General features: G+C 49.3%; 1 long non-coding RNA gene across 1 annotated transcript; it reads left to right on the forward strand.

The window, feature by feature from the left end:
* The first annotated feature begins 1,241 nt into the window (after positions 1-1,241).
* On the forward strand, positions 1,242-3,203 carry LOC122458236. Its single transcript, XR_006278156.1, has 4 exons — positions 1,242-1,344; positions 2,194-2,316; positions 2,706-2,808; positions 3,184-3,203. It is a non-coding gene; the product is annotated as an uncharacterized LOC122458236 (long non-coding RNA).
* Positions 3,204-19,202: the final 15,999 nt, after the last annotated feature.

Here is a 19,202-nt window from a genome sequence, read left to right on the forward strand (position 1 = left end):
TGGAAGCAGTGATGCTGGCTTCAGGAACAATAACCCATTAGGGGAAAGGAATAAATGCAACATTCTCTGAAGGGACTTGCCCAGCCTCAGCCTCCCCGCACCAATCAGTGTCTCCTCTGAGAGACATCTTTCCTGCCTACATTGCAAGCCTCTCCCTGGGGAGGGCAAAAGGGTCTGACTTCTGTTTCTGAATCTGCAGATGTGCCATTGAGTTGTGGAAGGCCTTGGGTGAAGAACCACAGCTCACCAGGGAGATGCTGCAGCAGCTGCTGGATAACCTCCAGCAGAGACGCCAGGAGGAGAAGAGCGGCAATGTGTCTCTGGCTGTAAGTGAGATTTGAGATGTCGCTTTGTGAACCCACCACTGCAGGGAGGATGGTGCATCTTTGTGTGTGTGTGTGTGTGTGAGCTTCACCCCTTCTGAGCTTCAGGCCACAACTCCACTACACAATTCAGCTGACCCAACTTCCCTCGGCATACAGCCGCCACAGCAATTCCATCCCTTGTGTGGGTCTGCACTTCGCTGCTTGTGTCAGCCAGGGCCGGCTCCAGGTGCCAGCAAAGGAAACAGGTGCCTGGGGCAACCAATAGAAAGTTGGGGCAGCACGTCCGGGTCTTCGGTGGAATTTGGCAGCGGGTCCTTCATTCCCGCTCTTCCTCTTCAGCGGCACTTTGGTGGCAGCTCAATCGGGTTTTTCTTTTTTTTTTTCCTTCTCCACTTAGGGCAGCAAAAAAGCTGGAGCCAGCCCTGGTGTCAGCAGTGCACGTCCTCACCAGAAGCACTTGTCTCGATTATTCGGTCAGGGTGGGGCATTGTTGGAAGTCTCCTGAGGGACAGTTGACCTAAACAACACGGTGTCTACACTGACACTGCATTGACCTAACTGCATTGACTTGGACTCTCTGCCCCTTGTGAAGGTGGAGTTATTAATTTGGCACTGAGGGGCAGTTCTGCCAATGGGAAGGAAATTCCATAGTTAGGGTGATGCTGGGTAAGTGTCCTGCACAGTGTCTCAGGCCCTGTACAGATGTCTATGGCGCTGGTCTGGTGGCCTCCCTGCTCCCTCCAGCCAAGTCAGTTCACACAGGGGGAACCGGAGCAGCGGGCAGATTATGACTCTGTCACGTTATGCTCTGATACTGCCTGGCTTTAACCGGTCATCCTCACCCCCTGTGTGTCATTGCCAGGAGAGGGATAGTGTGCGCTCAGCTGCCATTTTACTGCTTGGCAACATGGTGGGCAGGATGCAGGACCCAGACAAACCCCTCGTGGAGCAGGAAATCATCCACTGCTTGCTCCCACTGCTGCTGCATCTTGAAGACCAGGATGAGATTGTGACTCTGGTAAGTGCCATGGTCATTATTTCCAGAGCAAAGAGCCAGAATCCCCTGGGGCCCCCTCTCCATTCATCGCCAGAGCCCCTTGTCCAAGCAGAGTCTTCTCCTCCCTGCTTCACTCCATGCTGGAGCCTAGTGCCTCATCCATCCTCACAGCACAATTTGGAAGAAAAGCCTTCTTCTGGGAAAGAGTCCTGAGTCTCTATTGCAAAGACAGGCCTCAGGCCTTTGGGCTGCTGCATCCAAAGATTCACAACAAGAGGCAGCAAAAGAAAAGGGAGCAAAGATCTGTCCATGCCCCTTTGGTTCAGGGAGCTGATATATGCCCACAGCCTTCTGGAAAGTGGGTGCAGCTGCTCTGTCTTCTTCTCTGGAGCTCCTGAGAGAACTTCTCCAGGTCCTAACTTCCCAACATTCACCGGATGTTGCCGTCTTTGGTTGGGCCAACTGGGATGTAGAGGGAAGCCTGATTTGGGGGCTCCTTTGGTCAGAGTCTTTGGGATCCCAAAGCTGACTCACACTCTCATACAGTCTCTTTGTGCAGAAGGACTGAGCAGAAGGCAAAGCGTAGCGGGGCCAGGAGTATTGCATTTGGCCCTGGCACGGCCCAGGTCCTGCTTCCCCATGAAGTGCGGGGCCCTGGGTAACTGCCCCAAACCATCCAAAGGACGGGATGGCTCTGGCTCTCTCCAGCCAATTCTCAGTTTCCTCTCCTGAGCACAGTCCTGTAGAGAACAAATTACAGGAATCTCCACTAGTATGAAAAGCAGGAGAACAAGGGACGGGGAAGGCTCGATGTCCCCCAGACTATCCCTCTCTCATTGAGAACCCTCTTGGTCTCACCTTCCCTTGCAGTGATGTAAACTGACGCTCTTCCGCTGCGCAGTCTTTCTCAGCTGGGCTCATTTGAAGAGGCTGTTCCGCAGCATGGCCTGGGATGGCTACTCACAGCTCTCGAAGTGTGTCTGGAACGTCTTGGTAGGTGAATTCTTTGTACCTTGAGAGTGGTGAATGGTGACCTTGAGGGAGACCTTCCTAACCCCACACCATGAATACCCATCCGCTTTGCTTGGGTGGCAGGACTTGATTCCAGGCTCTCTGCTGGTTCATTTCTGCAGGAGTTACAATCCGTTCACATTTTTGAAATTTTTCTCCACAACTGTCAGAACTCCAAACTTTTGTCTTTTAAAATGAAAGCTGAGGTTCTGGAGAACACAACAGTAACTTCAGAGAAGTGCTGCTACAATGTATGGGTTCATATTGGCAGTTGCCATGCCCTGGCTATATGCTTTGGCTTTCCTGGACTATTCGCTGTGGGAAGAACATGTCATTTGTATATTGTGCATTTCTTCCTTCTTACTTCCTAGATGCAGAACAACAAGAGCCACATCCCCAAATTCCTGTTCCAGGCCCTAGAGTAGCTGGAAAGCTCACAGACAACAATAAGACATTCTGCAGCCTTGTTCATTGGTAAGCAGAGCAAATTCACTTGATATTTTTTAAATATTTCCTTCAAAGCCCTTTTCTAGACTGCTGCTCTGTTCCCTCCGACAGCGCCAGAATCCTAAAACGGTGTGTGTGGATACCACACCAACTTCCCCTGCCCACAAGAACTTTTTGGCTGCACCTAGAGGAAACCAGCATGATGTGAATTCAATCTCCTTTGGAAATCAGCCTCTCAGTAACTTCTGGGCGTCTGATGCTTTATCTAATGTGCTTTGTGAACAGATGTAAGGAATGTATCTAATTTCTGAAGGGTGTCCTGGGGGAATGGCTGTATCTTTAGCAGTTTTCAGCGAAGGATTTGAAAAGTAATGAGATCCATTGCATTCATTGTGTGTCTAGGAAAGACTATCTGCCATTACTGCAATTTGTTGTCTGAAACAGTGAATGAACATGGCATCTGCCTCCTGTATGAAAGTAAGGAAATACCTTTGTGTGTTTGTGCCTCTGTGGGAAGTATAGGGGTGCAGCACAGAGCCTGAACACAGGTTCGAATGTGGACACAGGTCCCTCTCTGTCTAAGGACAGCGTTTAAGAAAGAACTGTGGTCACGCGAGCTTTCATCGAGGTACTACTATATGTGTACAGGAGCAGGGGAATTCCATCCCTAGCTCCTGGTATAGACGTAGCCTTAGAGCTGTGTGGGGAAACTGTCTTCACCAAGGTCAGAAAGTCTCTAAAGGAAGGCCTGACAGAATTGAAAAAGGCTGTTGTTATTAAGGATGATGATGTTTACCCTCTGTAGGGAAAGATTCTTCATCTGCCCTCCCTGTAATGGAGTGATTGCAGGCCAGGGAACTTCACTCCGAGATTGGTTGTCATCTCATAGGAAATCCCATGAGTGCACATGGGAAACGCTTTTCCCTGTGACCTCTTCAGGAATGAAGGCACAGGGCCACAAAGGATTTCAGTAGACATTAGGAGCCTAAATCCCTTTGTGGATCTCGGCCTAAATGTTTGATGGTTTAATGCCGCTGCTGCTGTCACTTTCCTGTTCCATCCAAAGAAAAAGTGCCCCCAACCATCTGTGTGTATGGGTGTGTGTACGAATGTATGCCAGCACAGGGGGAAGTTACGCAAGAATGGGGTCTCCTCTCTGTCCAGGGCTATTTTCGGAGTAGCTGTGTTATTGTTCTTTTGCCCTTAGAATCTTGGGTTGCTAATAGCATGGGGCAATGGCCATCTGAAGTGGACATTTCCTAGGCACCAGTCACATCAGCACCATGGGGTTTTCAACCCGTTTCCTCTGTTTCAGCTTTTCAGGAATTGCCTTTGAAATCTGACATGGTGGTACATCACATGGTACATCCTCAATACATATTACAAGTGGTTGCAGAAGCTTGTAAATCTCACGTCGGGTTCTGCATTCGACTAGGGAACTGGGACCAACACAGAAGACCTCTTTGTCCTGCTATGGTACGTACAACAGATCCTTATTAACTCTATGGAACCAGGGCTGAACAGTGAGGTGGATATTGGCAGATGACACAAAATTATGTAAGTTAGTCAGGCCTAGAGAAGACTTTGAAGAAGTTCAAAGGGATCTAATAAAGCCATGTGACTGGGCAGCACAATGGCAGATGAAAACCAGTGCTGACTAATACAGGGCCATACACATGGAAAGCAGTGAGGTGAACAACTCCTACATATCGCTGGTGTCAGAAACCAAAGCACAGATGGTTGGGCCCAGTGGTTGGAGCAGTGGCAGTGGGGCCTACTGGTCAGAGTGGTGGAGGTCGAGCGGTTGGAGCTGGAGTCAGAAGTCAAGAGCAGGATTGGAATAGGCTGGGGAGTAGGGCTGGAGCAGGCTGAACCATGGGCAGTCTGTCACCACTGTCAGACAGAGGAGAGTTCCAAACCAGGAAACAACACTGAGCGGACTGAGGTGCGGGTTCTCCTCTGTGGTGCTTATGCCTGCTCTGAGGGTCACCAAACCAACTCCTGGCCTATGCATTGCCTGGAGCCTAACACAGGAAAATGCATCCCAGCATGTGGCTTCATCAGGCTTGACTCCTTTCATGAGTCCATCATTTCCCCACTTCTGCCCCATTCCCACACACTGTTACAGGGCAGCACCCTATAGCTGATCTCTGACACTCTCTCCCTATAATGAAGTTACTGCAGAGCCAGGACAACCCCACCTTTGGGCTCCATGTAGGACATCTCATCCCTCTGCATAGAGCCCTACATTCACACAGCTTCTCGCATGTGATTCCCTCACTCATCAGAGCCAGGCAGAGAGAGGAGAAATTCTCCCAGACTCCCTTTAAGCATTGCTCGCCCCCAGGGTAGTGGAGGTTGCGGGGGGTTGGGTGCTCTCTTTAAGAAATGCCAGCTCTCAGGGAAGTTGCAAATGAACATTAGCAAAGTGGGGTGATTTCGTACTATGGAAAACTACCCTGCTTGAAGGTTTTGTTTTTCTAATTTGTGTTCCTGCCCTTTCTCCCTCTTCCAGACATCTAGAGGCAAACAGGAGCCAATTGAGCCCACCACTGATCCCATCTCTTGTGAGATGGCAAAGCAGCTGTTGCATGGGAATGAGGAGACAGAAGAGGCAGAGCAGCATGTGCCGGGGTGTACCGACCCCACATAATCCCACAGTCTAGGCGGAGGAAGCCAAGCCCCTTCCCAGCCCTTCCGGACATGCTCCAACTGGAGCACCCATGTGAAAGGGAGCAGCTCAGCTCAGGCTAGGCAGACTGCTGAAAATGGAGGATGCACTCTGTAGGCTCCAGTCCAGAAGCAGCTGAAGCCCCTGACTGCAGAGCCCCAAGGCGCCGAGACCCAGCCGAGTCCCCAGGTGCCTGCAGACGTGCAAGGGAGATCGGAGTCTCTGGGAGTTTCCCATGCTGGGAGCCCTGAGACACCCAGCCCATGGCCTAGAGACATCTTGTAGGAAGTAACCTGGGTGAACTAGCCATTGTCATGCTGAGTGACATCAGCATGTTCTGGTTGGATCCCCACTGACTCAATAGCAAACACATTGGCCATGGACAAGGCCCTGAGTTAGGACCCGGTTGAGTAGCGAGGCCCCTGGTCCCCCTGCCCTAGTAACCATCAATCCGTGGGTGGCAGCCCACCTCCCCAGTGTGCCACAAATCTGCACAGCCCCAAGAGGAGAGGCAACCATCTTGTCTCTGAACTCTCAGCAAAACAGCCCGGTCGGAGAGGGCAGCCACATGGACTCTGGTTGCTGGGCCACACAGCACCGACGGAGAGGGCGGCTGCACTGACTCTGGTCGTTGGGCCACACAGCCCCGACGAAGAGGGTGGCTGCACAGACTCTGGTCTCTAGGCCACCTCATGATGTATGACATCTGGGGTCAAGAGGCAAATGTGAGCAGAAGCAAGGAGTGGCATGTGACTCTTCTAAGAGCTCTTCCCATTCCTCTACCAATCTGGGGGTGTTTTATCTCCCATTGATCTGCCTCAGGAATGGATTTGAGCAATTGGGGAAAGTTCTGGTGTAGAGTGACCCATCCAGAAGTGGATCATGTGACCCCTCTGAGAACTCCTCCCAGTTGGGGTGGGGCTCATCCCCATAGGACCAACCAGAGGGGGGATTTCACCAAATAGGGTAAGTGCCATGGTGGGGTGACCTGCTCCCAAGAGGGGCCCATCACCCCTCCATGAAATCCCCCCACCGTCCTCTACGAATTGGTCAGGGTTTCACACACACCCCATAGTCCATCCCAGAAGAGAATCGTACCAATCAGAATAGGCAGTGCCTGAAGATCTAGGCCAGAAGTCGGCGATCTCTGGAGCTCCATCTTTGTGTGGCTGGCAGCATCACCCTGGAAGTCACAACACAACACTGTGTGGAAGAGGCCGTCTCGTTCCAAGGATGTGTTTTGTTGAAATCATGGCCTAGACCTTCGGGCTATACCTGTTCTGATTGGTACACGTTTCCCTTCTCAGGCAGGAGTGAAACCCTCACCAACCGGGGGGAGTGATAGCTCAGTGGTTTGAGCATTGGCCTGCTAAGCCCAGGGTTGTGAGTTCAATCCTTGAGAAGGCCATTTAGGGATCTGTGGCAAAAATTGGGGATTGGTCCTGCTTTGAGCAGGGGTTTGGACTAGATGACCTCCTGAAGTCCCTTCCAACCCTGATATTCTATGAAGTGGTAGAGGGCAGTGTGGGGACTTCTTAGAGGGACCACTGGATTCTCTTGCGGGCAGGTCACTCCGCTATGGCACTTCCCCTATTTGGTCAAATCCCCTCTCAGGGTGGTCCTACAGCGCTGATGCCCACTTCAATTGGTAGAGGACAGAGGGAGGAGTTCTCAGAGGCGATATACAACCCATCATAGGCACTGACTTTTGGTTTTGCTGGCAGGTGCCACACCCTGGCTCTGCCTCCTCCCCCGAGGCCAGGCCCCCACTCTGTGCCCGAGGCCCCACCTCCACTCCATCTTTCTGTGCTCCCCACCTCCTGGTGGCTCTGTCTAGCACCCACCTCCATTCCCGCACTGAAAATGGCCCAGGAGGTTTCTCCTCCTCATTGTAGGAAGGATGGCCTAGTGGTTAAGGCACAGGCCTGGGGCTCGGGTATGCTGGGTTTAGTTATCTGTTCTGCCACAGACTCCCTGCTTAGCCCTGAGAAAGTCACTTCACCTCTGGGTGCCCTAGATCCCACTTGCCAGATATCCCCAGGATCCATAGACCAACTGAAGAAAGCAAACGTTATTTTGGGATTGAGAAGCAGAGCTCTGTACAATAACTTCCTCAGATTTCTATCGGGAACAACTGAAATGTCTATTTCACCAAAATATGACTGAATTAGACTATTATAGACTAAATATAACTGAAATAGACTCTTACACTGACAATAAAACAGACCAGCTTTGTGGGAGAAACTTAAGGAGATCAGCATCATCAGATCCCTTCTCTCGGCCAAGGCTTGCCGGATCCTGCTCCTTCCTGACTCATCCTATCAGCTGGGTGACAAGGAGCTCTTTCCCCCAGACAGTGCTTTGAGTGCCCCTCTGGTCCCCGGGCTGCTTGTGCTGTTGCTGGCTGTGGGGGCTGGCAGGGGGGTTTCTAAGTGGCACAGGCTCTCAGCCGCTCAGCTGGAGGGGGCATTTGAGAACTCATTAAAGATCCTCTGTGTGTGAAGGGATGGGAGTGGACAGAATGATACAGCTCTGTCCCTCCCGCTCCCAGCCACAGAGCTGCAGCAGCCTGCTCAAGGGGGAATTTACATCTCCCAGCTGCTGCTCTGGGGGACAGCCCTATCAGCAAAGCAACTTCTATCTCCTCTCGCAACTAAGGGCTCCCGGATCCTTCGGTGCCAGTGGGGACGGGGAGCAGCAGTTCATTTTCTGGCTGTGCTAGGAAACTCAGGGAGGAGCAGAAGCCCCCTCTGCCCTTCCTAAATGGTGCCCGGCTCCCTCTGCCCTGGAAAGGGACCATCTTTACCTGCTGGGGGAGCCGGGTGAGGAATTACAGTCACACACTGCTGCAGCAGATCTCCATTTCCATCTGCCAGCTCATCTGCTGGCTCCATGGTCGGTGGGTGAATGGCTGGCATGGGGAGGCTAGCTCCCCTGCCCCTTCCACCCAAGACCCCGCCCCACCACGCCCCCTGGAGCCCAGTCCCCACTGAGGCTGCTGGCCCCTTCTCCAGGCTAGAGTCCCAGGTCCCAGAGCACCAGGCATTGTGGCCCCAGGCCAGAGCGCAGGGAGGTCAGGCAGCACACCCCCAGTGCCCAGAGCATGGGGAGGCCAGGCAGCAAGCCATGGAGAGCTGGAAGCAGGAGGGGGACTGAGGGCAGAGTGCGGGCAGGACACACCTGGATGTATGGAGAGGCTCAGCCTCCCCCTGCCTCTGATACCTGCTGGCCATGGCTGGCTCCCTGCCAAACAGCTGATAGGCGGCTGCATGCTATTGCTGATTGGCTGGAAATAGCTAATCCTGCCATTCCGGGAAAGGGTGAGGGGGCCCCGCTGCATGCGCAAGGGCTGATTTGTGGCTGCCACAGCTGATTATCCTGGTGGGAGCTGAGCACCCACTAATGTTTTTCTGTAGGTGCTTCAGCCCCGGTGTGCCCAGAGAGTCAGCACTTATGAGCAACACCCCAACATACACTAGCACTCTGCCCCTCCCTCCCCCCCAGAAGGCTCTGGGAACAGAGCACAGGGGCAGTACAGCGCAAATAACATCTTCTCTTCGCTAAGTATTTAGGTTCAGCGTAACCAACAGACCCTTCCAACCCCTGGCCGACAGTCAAATGCTGAGCTTGCGCTATACAAACCAGCTCAGACTTGCAAAATAAAATCCCTCTGTAATCCTATGGGGCTGCCCCTCCGGGTCTAGCCCTGAGGAAAGCCATGCAGAGCACTTAGCACTGCAATCAATTAGTGGGGAAATGAGCCGTCTTTAGAGCTCAGTCTGCTGGCTCTGGGTTGGGCAAGAGTGAGTCAATGAACTCCGGCCTAGTATCCAGCCAACTGCATACGAGTTTCCCTGGGCTACTTGCTACCTCCCCTGGGTTTGGTACCTCTGTGCTGTAGGTGTCCTGCTTTCCCCTGGAACCAGTGGTGTAATAAATGGGGGGGGGGGGATACCACCTTTGTGTAACTCTCCAGCCATTCAGTTAGTTATAGAATCCGACTTAGCAACTGTACCCTAACTGCCTTCCTGTAAAGGGCTAAGAGGTAAGCTTAAAATGGGTTGGCACCAGACCAGGGGAGCCGATAGGAAAGCTGTACCTTTTCAAACTGGGAAAAACTGCTGGATGTCTTTTTTCTTTGTTCTCAGGGTTGCAGAGAGAAACCACAGGTTTCAGAGTAGCAGCCGTGTTAGTCTGTATTCGCAAAAAGAAAAGGAGTACTTGTGGCACCTTAGAGACTAACAAATTTATTAGAGCATAAGCTTTCGTGAGCTACAGCTCACTTCATCGGATGCATTTGGTGGAAAAAACAGAGGAGAGATTTATATACACACACACACAGAACATGAAACAATGGGTTTATCATACACACTGTAAGGAGAGTGATCACTTAAGATAAGCCATCACCCACAGCAGGGGGGGGAAAGGAGGAAAACCTTCCATGGTGACAAGCAGGTAGGCTAATTCCAGCAGTTAACAAGAATATCTGAGGAACAGTGGGGGGTGGGGTGGGAGGGAGAAATACCATGGGGAAATAGTTTTACTTTGTGTAATGACTCATCCATTCCCAGTCTCTATTCAAGCCTAAGTTAATTGTATCCAGTTTGCAAATTAATTCCAATTCAGCAGTCTCTCGTTGGAGTCTGTTTTTGAAGCTTTTTTGTTGAAGTATAGCCACTCTTAGATCTGTGATCGAGTGACCAGAGAGATTGAAGTGTTCTCCAACTGGTTTTTGAATGTTATAATTCTTGACGTCTGATTTGTGTCCATTCATTCTTTTACGTAGAGACTGTCCAGTTTGGCCAATGTACATGGCAGAGGGGCATTGCTGGCACATGATGGCATAGATCACATTGGTAGATGCGCAGGTGAACGAGCCTCTGATAGTGTGGCTGATGTGATTAGGCCCTATGATGGTATCCCCTGAATAGATATGTGGACAGAGTTGGCAACGGGCTTTGTTGCAAGGATAGGTTCCTGGGTTAGTGGTTCTGTTGTGTGGTGTGTGGTTGCTGGTGAGTATTTGCTTCAGATTGGGGGGCTGTCTGTAAGCAAGGACTGGTCTGTCTCCCAAGATCTGTGAGAGTGATGGGTCGTCCTTCAGGATAGGTTGTAGATCCTTGATGATGCGTTGGAGAGGTTTTAGTTGGGGGCTGAAGGGGATGGCTAGTGGCGTTCTGTTGTTTTCTTTGTTGGGCCTGTCCTGTAGTCGGTGACTTCTGGGTACTCTTCTGGCTCTGTCAATCTGTTTCTTCACTTCAGCAGGTGGGTATTGTAGTTGTAGGAATGCATGATAGAGATCTTGTAGGTGTTTGTCTCTGTCTGAGGGGTTGGAGCAAATGCGGTTATATCGTAGCGCTTGGCTGTAGACAATGGATCGAGTGGTATGATCTGGATGAAAGCTAGAGGCATGTAGTAGGAATAGCGGTCAGTAGGTTTCCGATATAGGGTGGTGTTTATGTGACCATCGCTTATTAGCACGTAGTGTCCAGGAAGTGGATCTCTTGTGTGGACTGGTCCAGGCTGAGGTTGATGGTGGGATGGAAATTGTTGAAATCATGGTGGAATTCCTCAAGAGCTTCTTTTCCATGGGTCCAGATGATGAAGATGTCATCAATGTAGCGCAAGTAGAGTAGGGGCATTAGGGGACGAGAGCTGAGGAAGCGTTGTTCTAAGTCAGCCATAAAAATGTTGGCATACTGTGGGGCCATGCGGGTACCCATCGCAGTGCCGCTGATTTGAAGGTATACATTGTCACCAAATGTGAAATAGTTATGGGTCAGGACAAAGTCACAAAGTTCTGCCACCAGGTTAGCCGTGACAGTATCGGGGATACTGTTCCTGACGGCTTGTAGTCCATCTTTGTGTGGAATGTTGGTGTAGAGGCTTCTACATCCATAGTGGCTAGGATGGTGTTTTTAGGAAGATCACCAATGGACTGTAGTTTCCTCAGGAAATCGGTGGTGTCTCGAAGATAGCTGGGAGTGCTGGTAACGAAGGGCCTGAGGAGGGAGTCTACATAGCCAGACAATCCTGCTGTCAGGGTGCCAATGCCTGAGATGATGGGGCGTCCAGGATTTCCAGGTTTATGGATCTTGGGTAGCAGATAGAATACCCCAGGTCGGGGCTCCAGGGGTGTGTCTGTGCGGATTTGTTCTTGTGCTTTTTCAGGGAGTTTCTTGAGCAAATGCTGTAGTTTCTTTTGCAAAAAGAAAAGGAGTACTTGTGGCACCTTAGAGACTAACAAATTTATTAGAGCATAAGCTTTCGTGAGCTACAGCTCACTTGTAACTCTCAGTGGGATCAGAGGGTAATGGCTTCTAGAAAGTGGTGTTGGAGAGCTGCCTAGTAGCCTCTTGTTCATACTCCGACCTATTCATGATGACGACAGCACCTCCTTTGTCAGCCTTTTTGATTATGATGTCAGAGTTGTTTCTGAGGCTGTGGATGGCACTGTGTACTGCATGGCTGAGGTTATGGGGTAAGCGATGCTGCTTTTCCACAATTTCAGCTCGTGCACGTCGGCGGAAGCAGTCTATGTAGAAATCCAGGCTGCTGTTTCGACCTTCAGGAGGAGTCCACCCAGAATCCTTCTTTTTGTAGTGTTGGCAGAAAGGTCTCTGTGGGTTAATATGTTGGTCAGAGGTGTGTTGGAAATATTCCTTGAGTCTGAGACGTCGAAAATAGGATTCTAGGTCACCACAGAACTGTATCATGTTCGTGGGGGTGGAGGGGCAAAAGGAGAGGCCCCGAGATAGGACAGATTCTTCCGCTGGGCTAAGAGTATAGTTGGATAGATTAACAATATTGCTGGGTGGGTTACGGGAACCATTGTTGTGGCCCCTTGTGGCATATAGTAGTTTAGATAGCTTAGTGTCCTTTTTCTTTTGTAGAGAATCAAAGTGTGTTTTGTAAATGCCTTGTCTAGTTTTTGTAAAGTCCAGCCACGAGGAAGTTTGTGTGGAAGGTTGGTTCTTTATGAGAGTCTCTACGTAAAAGAATGAATGGACACAAATCAGACGTCAAGAATTATAACATTCAAAAACCAGTTGGAGAACACTTCAATCTCTCTGGTCACTCGATCACAGACCTAAGAGTGGCTATACTTCAACAAAAAAGCTTCAAAAACAGACTCCAACGAGAGACTGCTGAATTGGAATTAATTTGCAAACTGGATACAATTAACTTAGGCTTGAATAGAGACTGGGAATGGATGAGTCATTACACAAAGTAAAACTATTTCCCCATGGTATTTCTCCCCCCCACCCCACCCCCCACTGTTCCTCTGATATTCTTGTTAACTGCTGGAATTAGCCTACCTGCTTGTCACCATGAAAGGTTTTCCTCCTTCCCCCCCCCCCCCCCCCGCTGTTGGTGATGGCTTATCTTAAGTGATCACTCTCCTTACAGTGTGTATGATAAACCCATTGTTTCATGTTCTCTGTGTGTGTGTATATAAATCTCTCCTCTGTTTTTTCCACCAAATGCATCCGATGAAGTGAGCTGTAGCTCACGAAAGCTTATGCTCTAATAAATTTGTTAGTCTCTAAGTAGTACTTGTGGGTGCCACAAGTACTCCTTTTCTCTTAGAGAGAAACCAGACTGCAAGTATACTATAAGGAACTGGAGCCAGGTATGAGAAATAATCTATATCATACCTAGAAACTACTCATTTGAATCCCAGATATGTAAGTAGATTAGGAAATCTTAGACAGATGATCAGGGATCTTTTTGTTTTGGTCTGTGGATTACCTGTGCTAACCCCAGGTTCTTTTGTTTTGTTTGCTTGTAATCTTTAAGCTGAACCCTAAGAAAGCTATTCTTGATGCTTAATTCTAAACCTAGCAATAGCCTGAGTTCCAGATGTATTTCCTTTCTTGTTTTTTTAATAAAATTTATCCTTTTTAGAACCTGCTTGGATTTCTGTGTCTTAAGAGGGTTGTGCACATGTTTTTTAGTTAGCTGATGGCAACGGCCGATTTCTTTTTTTCTTTTTCTTTCTCAACTCTTTCTCAAAGGGGGGGGGAGGTGAAAAGGCTTGAGGGTACCCCACAGGCAGGAATTTCCCAAGTGTGCCTTTCTGGACTCTCAAAGGGGTTCTACAATTGGGTGCTGGCAGCATTACCAGCCTGTAGTAGCCAGTATTAATCTTTGGAGTCCTTGCGGGGCCCCACCTTCTGCACTCAAAGTGCCAGAATGGGGAATCAGCCTATGACAATGTTTCTCTCATTTCCAGCAGTGTTGGTACCCAAGGGCTGACAGCCCAAGTGGATGAGCTCCAAGTGTGAAAGAGCTGATTTTAGAGGCAATGCCTGGAGGGGCCCATCTGCATAGAATCATAGGACTGGAAGGGACCTCAAGAGGTCATCAAGTCTAGTCCCCTGCACTCATGGCAGGACCAAGTACCATCTAGAACATCCCTGACAGGTGTTTGTCTAACGTGCTCTTAAAAATCTCCAGTGATGGAGATTCCACAACCTCCCTAGGCAATTTACTCCAGTGCCTAACCACACTGACAGGAAGTTTTTCCTAATGTCCAAACTAAACCTCCCTTGCTACAATTTCAGCCCATTGCTTCTTGTCCTATCATCAGAGGTTAAGGAGAATAATATTTCTTCCTCCTCCTTGTAACAACATTTAAGGTACTTGAAAACTGTTACCATATCCTGGCTCAGTCTTCTCTTTTCCAGATTAAACAAACCCAATTCTTTCAATCTTCCCTCATAAGTCATGTTTTTTAGACCTCCTTTTTGTTGCTCTTCTCTGGACTTTTTCCAATTTGTCCACATCTTTCCTGAAATGTGGCACAGTGGAATAGAATGGATAAATTACTTCTCTAGTCTTGCTTACAACATTCCTACTAATACATCCCAGAATGATGTTTGCTTTTTTTGTAACAGTGTTATGCTGTTGATTCATATTTAGCTTGTGGTCCACTATGATCCCCAGATCCCCTTCCGCAGTACTCCCTCCGAGGCCGTCATTTCCCATTCTGTACGTGTGCATCTAATTGTTCCTTCCTAAGTGGAGTACTTTGCATTTGTCTTTGTTGAATTTCATCCTATTTACCTCAGACCATTTCTCCAGTTTGTCCAGATCATTTTGAATTTTCATCCTCCTGTCCTCCAAAGCACTTCAAACCCTCCCAGCTTCGTATCATCCGCACACTTTATAAATGCATCCGATGAAGTGAGCTGTAGCTCATGAAAGTTTATGCTCTAATAAATTTGTTAGTCTCTAAGGTGCCACAAGTACTGCTTTTCTTTTTGCAAATACAGACTAACACGGCTGCTACTCTGAAACCTGTCACACTTTATAAGTGTACTCTCTATGCCATGATCTAAATCGTTGATGAAGACATCGAAAGGAACTGGACCCAGAACTGATCCCTGTGGAACCCCACTCGTTATGCCCGTCCAGCATGACTGTGCACCATTGATAATTACTCTCTAGGAATGCAAAAAGAAAAGGAGGACTTGTGGCACCTTAGAGACTAACAAATTTATTTGAGCATAAGCTTTCGTGAGCTACAGCTCACTTCATCGGATGCATTCAGTGGAACGGTTATCCAACCAGTTATGCACCCACCTTATAGTAGCTCCATCTAGGTTGCATTTTCCCATGTCCCTTATTGGCTCATGGTGACATGAGCAGCCTGCTAGACAAAGGCAGCTCCGCCCAATCATTGAGCTACAGCACCCGCCATCTGCCCCAGCCCTACGGGGAGCTGTTTCCCAGGTATCACTAGGACCAGGGGGCAGGCACCAGCCACAAGGTCAGGAGTCAGCCTAAGATGGAGCCAGCCAGATCCTGTCCCTTATCCAGCCCAGGTCAATGCCCCATTTCCATCACTCACTCCCCTCCCCCATCCACACAGTGAGGAGCTGGGGGATTTGGGGCCATTCAGGGGATGGGCACAGAGGGGAGCAGACAAGGAATTAGATAAACAAAAATCTTCTCTCCTCCACAACAGTCAGACCTGACAAGGGTGTGACAGAGGCCCAAACAGTGGGAGTGGCTCCTTGGGGAGACACGCAGAGCAGCCCCTAGAGGTGATAGTGGGGCCCAGGCAGTAGGGATGCTGAGTGAAGGAACTTCAAGACAGATCTGTCTGTGTGTCCTGTTTGTCTCTCTGCCTCACTTGCATAATTAAATGAATAGCAGGAACTGCACTGTAAACATAACAGGGTGAAATCTCACCTCTCCCCTTTTTCTCCCCCTAGAGACCCTGTGATCTGATATAGAGAGAGAACTTGCGTAAGTGTCTGGGCCCACTACATTACCTGATAGTAGGGTCATCTCAAGCACAGCAGGGCGAAATCTCACCATTATTAACTAAGTACTGGAACGATTTACCAAGGGTCATGGTGAATTCTCCATCACTGGCAGTTTTTAAATCATGATTATTTTTTCTGTCAGAACTGCTGTGGGAATTATTGTGGGGCAGGTCTCTGGCCTCTGTTATGCCAGAGCTCAGACTAGATGATCACAATGGTCCTGTGATGTTGCACCCCATAATGCTTTATGGAAATATGCTTATGACTGTATATATATCATAACATGGAATATGTTTTATGCTACATATGCCATGTAACATATCTCTGCAAAGGTTATTATCTACTGTATATATTAATCCTGTTTGTATGCATATATCATTTTTGTATTCAAACTTATGAATATTGGCTGTGTACTTGTTTGATTTTAAGTAGCCTTATTAAGGCATTTGGTCACCTTCTTTAGAAAGAAATTTACAAGTTAAGTGCCCAATCAAGAAACAATTAATGGACAATGCGCTTTGGAAGACTCCAATCCACATGAGACGTCGACCTGAAGACATTCAAGGTATCATGTAAACAATGGCTTCCAATTGTAAGGAAGTGAGTCATGCATGGACATGTGACTTGCCCATGTGACTCCAAAACTTCATCTTGTAGCTAGGATTCTACACAGGGGGAGGGAGAGGTATCCACCCACAAGAGAGAGAGACTATGTAAGCCCCTGGGAAACCCCTCCGTTTTGTCTTCAGCTGGCTTAAGAGATAGCCTGTCCACCCTCAAAGGATACCTGAAAGAAGCTGGAACAAAGGACAGTAACCACGAGAGTGTGAGTGATTGTTGGACCCAGACTAGAAGAAGACTAGTCTGTAAAAGAAGCTTACTGGAACATCTCTGAGGGTGAGATTTAATCTGCAATCACTTTTTTACTGTATTAGGTTTAGACTTGCATGTTTTATTTTATTTTGTTTGGTAATTTACTTTGTTCTGTTGTTACTTGGAACCACTTAAATCCTACTTTTTGTATTTAATAAAATCACTTTTTACTTATTAATTAACTCAGAGTATGTATTAATACCTGGAGGGGAGGGGGCAAACAGCTGTGCATCTCTCTCTATCAGTGCCCTATAGAGGGCGAACAATTTATGACTTTACCCTGTATAAGCTTTATACAGGGTAAAACAGATTTATTTGGGGTTTGGACCCCATTGGGAGTTGGGACTCTGAGTGTTAAAGACAGGAAAACTTCTTAAGCTGTTTTCAGTTAAGCCTGCAGCTTGTGTGGGACGTGGTTCAGACCTGGGGCTGTGTTTGTAGCAGGCTAGCATGGCTGGCACAAACTGGTAAAGTTCTGGAGTCCAAAGCTGGCAGGCAAAATGGGTTAGAAGTAGTCTCAGCACATCGGGCGGCAGTCCCCAAGGGGGTTTCTGTGATCCAATCCATCACAGGTCCCTTCTGGCCTTAGAATCTATGAATCACTCCACTCTTTTCTCCCCCCAGAGACTCTGCGATCTGAGATGGAAAGAAAGAAAGAAAGAAAGAAAGAAAGAAAGAAAGAAAGAAAGAAAGAAAGAAAGAAAGAAAGAAAGGTCAGTGTCTGGACCAGTTACATTAGCTGGGGGCTTACCGTCATAAACACAACAGGGTGAAATCTCACATCTCCCTCTTGTCTTTCCCTGGAGACTCTGCTATCTGAACTGGAGAGACGGAAAGGTCAGTGACTGTGATCCACAAAACCCCACTTAGCTGATTCCTAGCCTTGTCAGAGGGTGGAGGAGTCATCCGATGAAGTGAGCTGTAACTCACAAAAGCTTATGCTCAAATAAATTTGTTAGTCTCTAAGGTGCCACAAGTCCTCCTTTTCTTTTTGTGAATACAGACTAACATGGCTGCTACTCTGAAACCTATCTCACTTTAAACTCCCAACTACTAATTAAATACAGATATAAAATCCTCTGCAGCCTGTACCCCATTTCTCCCAAATTATCAAATAATTAACCCAACCCAGTCCCCCACAACCAACAGCTGCCAATCACCTGCTCTTCCACCAGTGCTGCTTCCCCCAACTCACCACAGGAGCTTCCTGCTCTATCTCGCTCCCCGCCCTAGCATTGCCCACGGCTCCCTGCCTCCCATGTCAATGGTAGGATGGAGGGAGTTAAGTGCAGATTTTCAGCCACTCTATGGGAGCTGAACAGTGGGGAGCAGGGACCTAGTCACACACAGAGCACCCACCCTTGTGGGGGAGTGACCCCTTATCCTGATGCATCTGGGACTAAAACCAGATCAGGTCTGGCCAACTGTCCCACTAGCAGCTGGGAGACCCCATATCCCGAATGGGGGAGGCTCTTGGCTCTGATGGTCACCACCAACAGGTCAATTTTAATGAGCATAAAGGGGGAAACAATTTGATTCTGAGACGTGAAGAGAAAGTTGGTCACTGGGGGGTTTGACCCCCACCCCGTGCAGCCCCTCAACATGGAGAATGACTCAGGGCAACAGCTTCCCACCAAAAAAGGAGAAGTTGCTGCACTTAAAACATGTGAGGGAAAAAAATCCCAGCCGGAGAGGATTTTCCATCATGATTTGAGAATTAGACAAAAAGTGACACAATCTGAGGAGATTTTATATCAGTCACCAGAAACAAGAGAGAAGGGGGCCAAGGTGAAGGGTGTTTTACATCTAATTTGGGAATTCGATGGGAAATGGGGGAAATCTGTGGGGGTTTGGTCAATATTGGGTTATCAGAGAGAAAAGGGTGAAATCCAAGGGAACTTTCCATCCACGCTCAGTCAATACCTGGGACTTGCTGTGTCCCCAGGCCCTGCCATTGACGTGGGCAGCAGGGAGCCTGGGGCCACGCCGCATTACCAAGGCGGGAGGGCTGTAACCCCCTGACCATAAGGGGGGCGGTGACGTTTACTGGGGCCCAGCCAGGGCTGAAGCCGAGAGCTAAGCTCGGGACCCTGCGTGAGGAGGATTCAGAGAAGCCCTGGGAGCGGAAAGGCTGCGTCAGACCCAGCCATCTCCGTGGGTCACCAGCCCCCTCAGACGAGACAGACCCCGGAGCACAGCGCCCCGCCAGCCACAAGCGCCCCACCTGCAGGGACTGGCCTGGGGCCTGACGTGTTACCGGGCTGGCTTAGCAGCTGGGGCAGGGAGACTTTGCGGGGGCGTGTTAGTGAGCAAACAGACACCAAAGAGGTTACGGCAGCCTCGGTGGGGGGGTGGCCGCGCAGAGACGGTTCAAACCCCAGCCCCCTCGGGTGTGTGTATTAGTGTCACTGACTCTGTGCCCGAGGCATGTCTGCCATTGCTTGGGTTTCTGTCCCGCTGAGTGGGGCTGTGGGGCAGTGTGAGAATTGGGCACGTATCTAGGCAGTGAGCACAGTGGGGGGGGTGGCCCCCATTAGCTCCCGGGAGCCAGCGCCCTTGGAGTAGCAAAGAGGCCGGCTCACCCATGGGGGGCGGGGGGA

This window comes from Dermochelys coriacea, chromosome 11 (assembly GCF_009764565.3).
Source record: "Dermochelys coriacea isolate rDerCor1 chromosome 11, rDerCor1.pri.v4, whole genome shotgun sequence".
Lineage (NCBI taxonomy): Eukaryota > Metazoa > Chordata > Testudines > Dermochelyidae > Dermochelys > Dermochelys coriacea.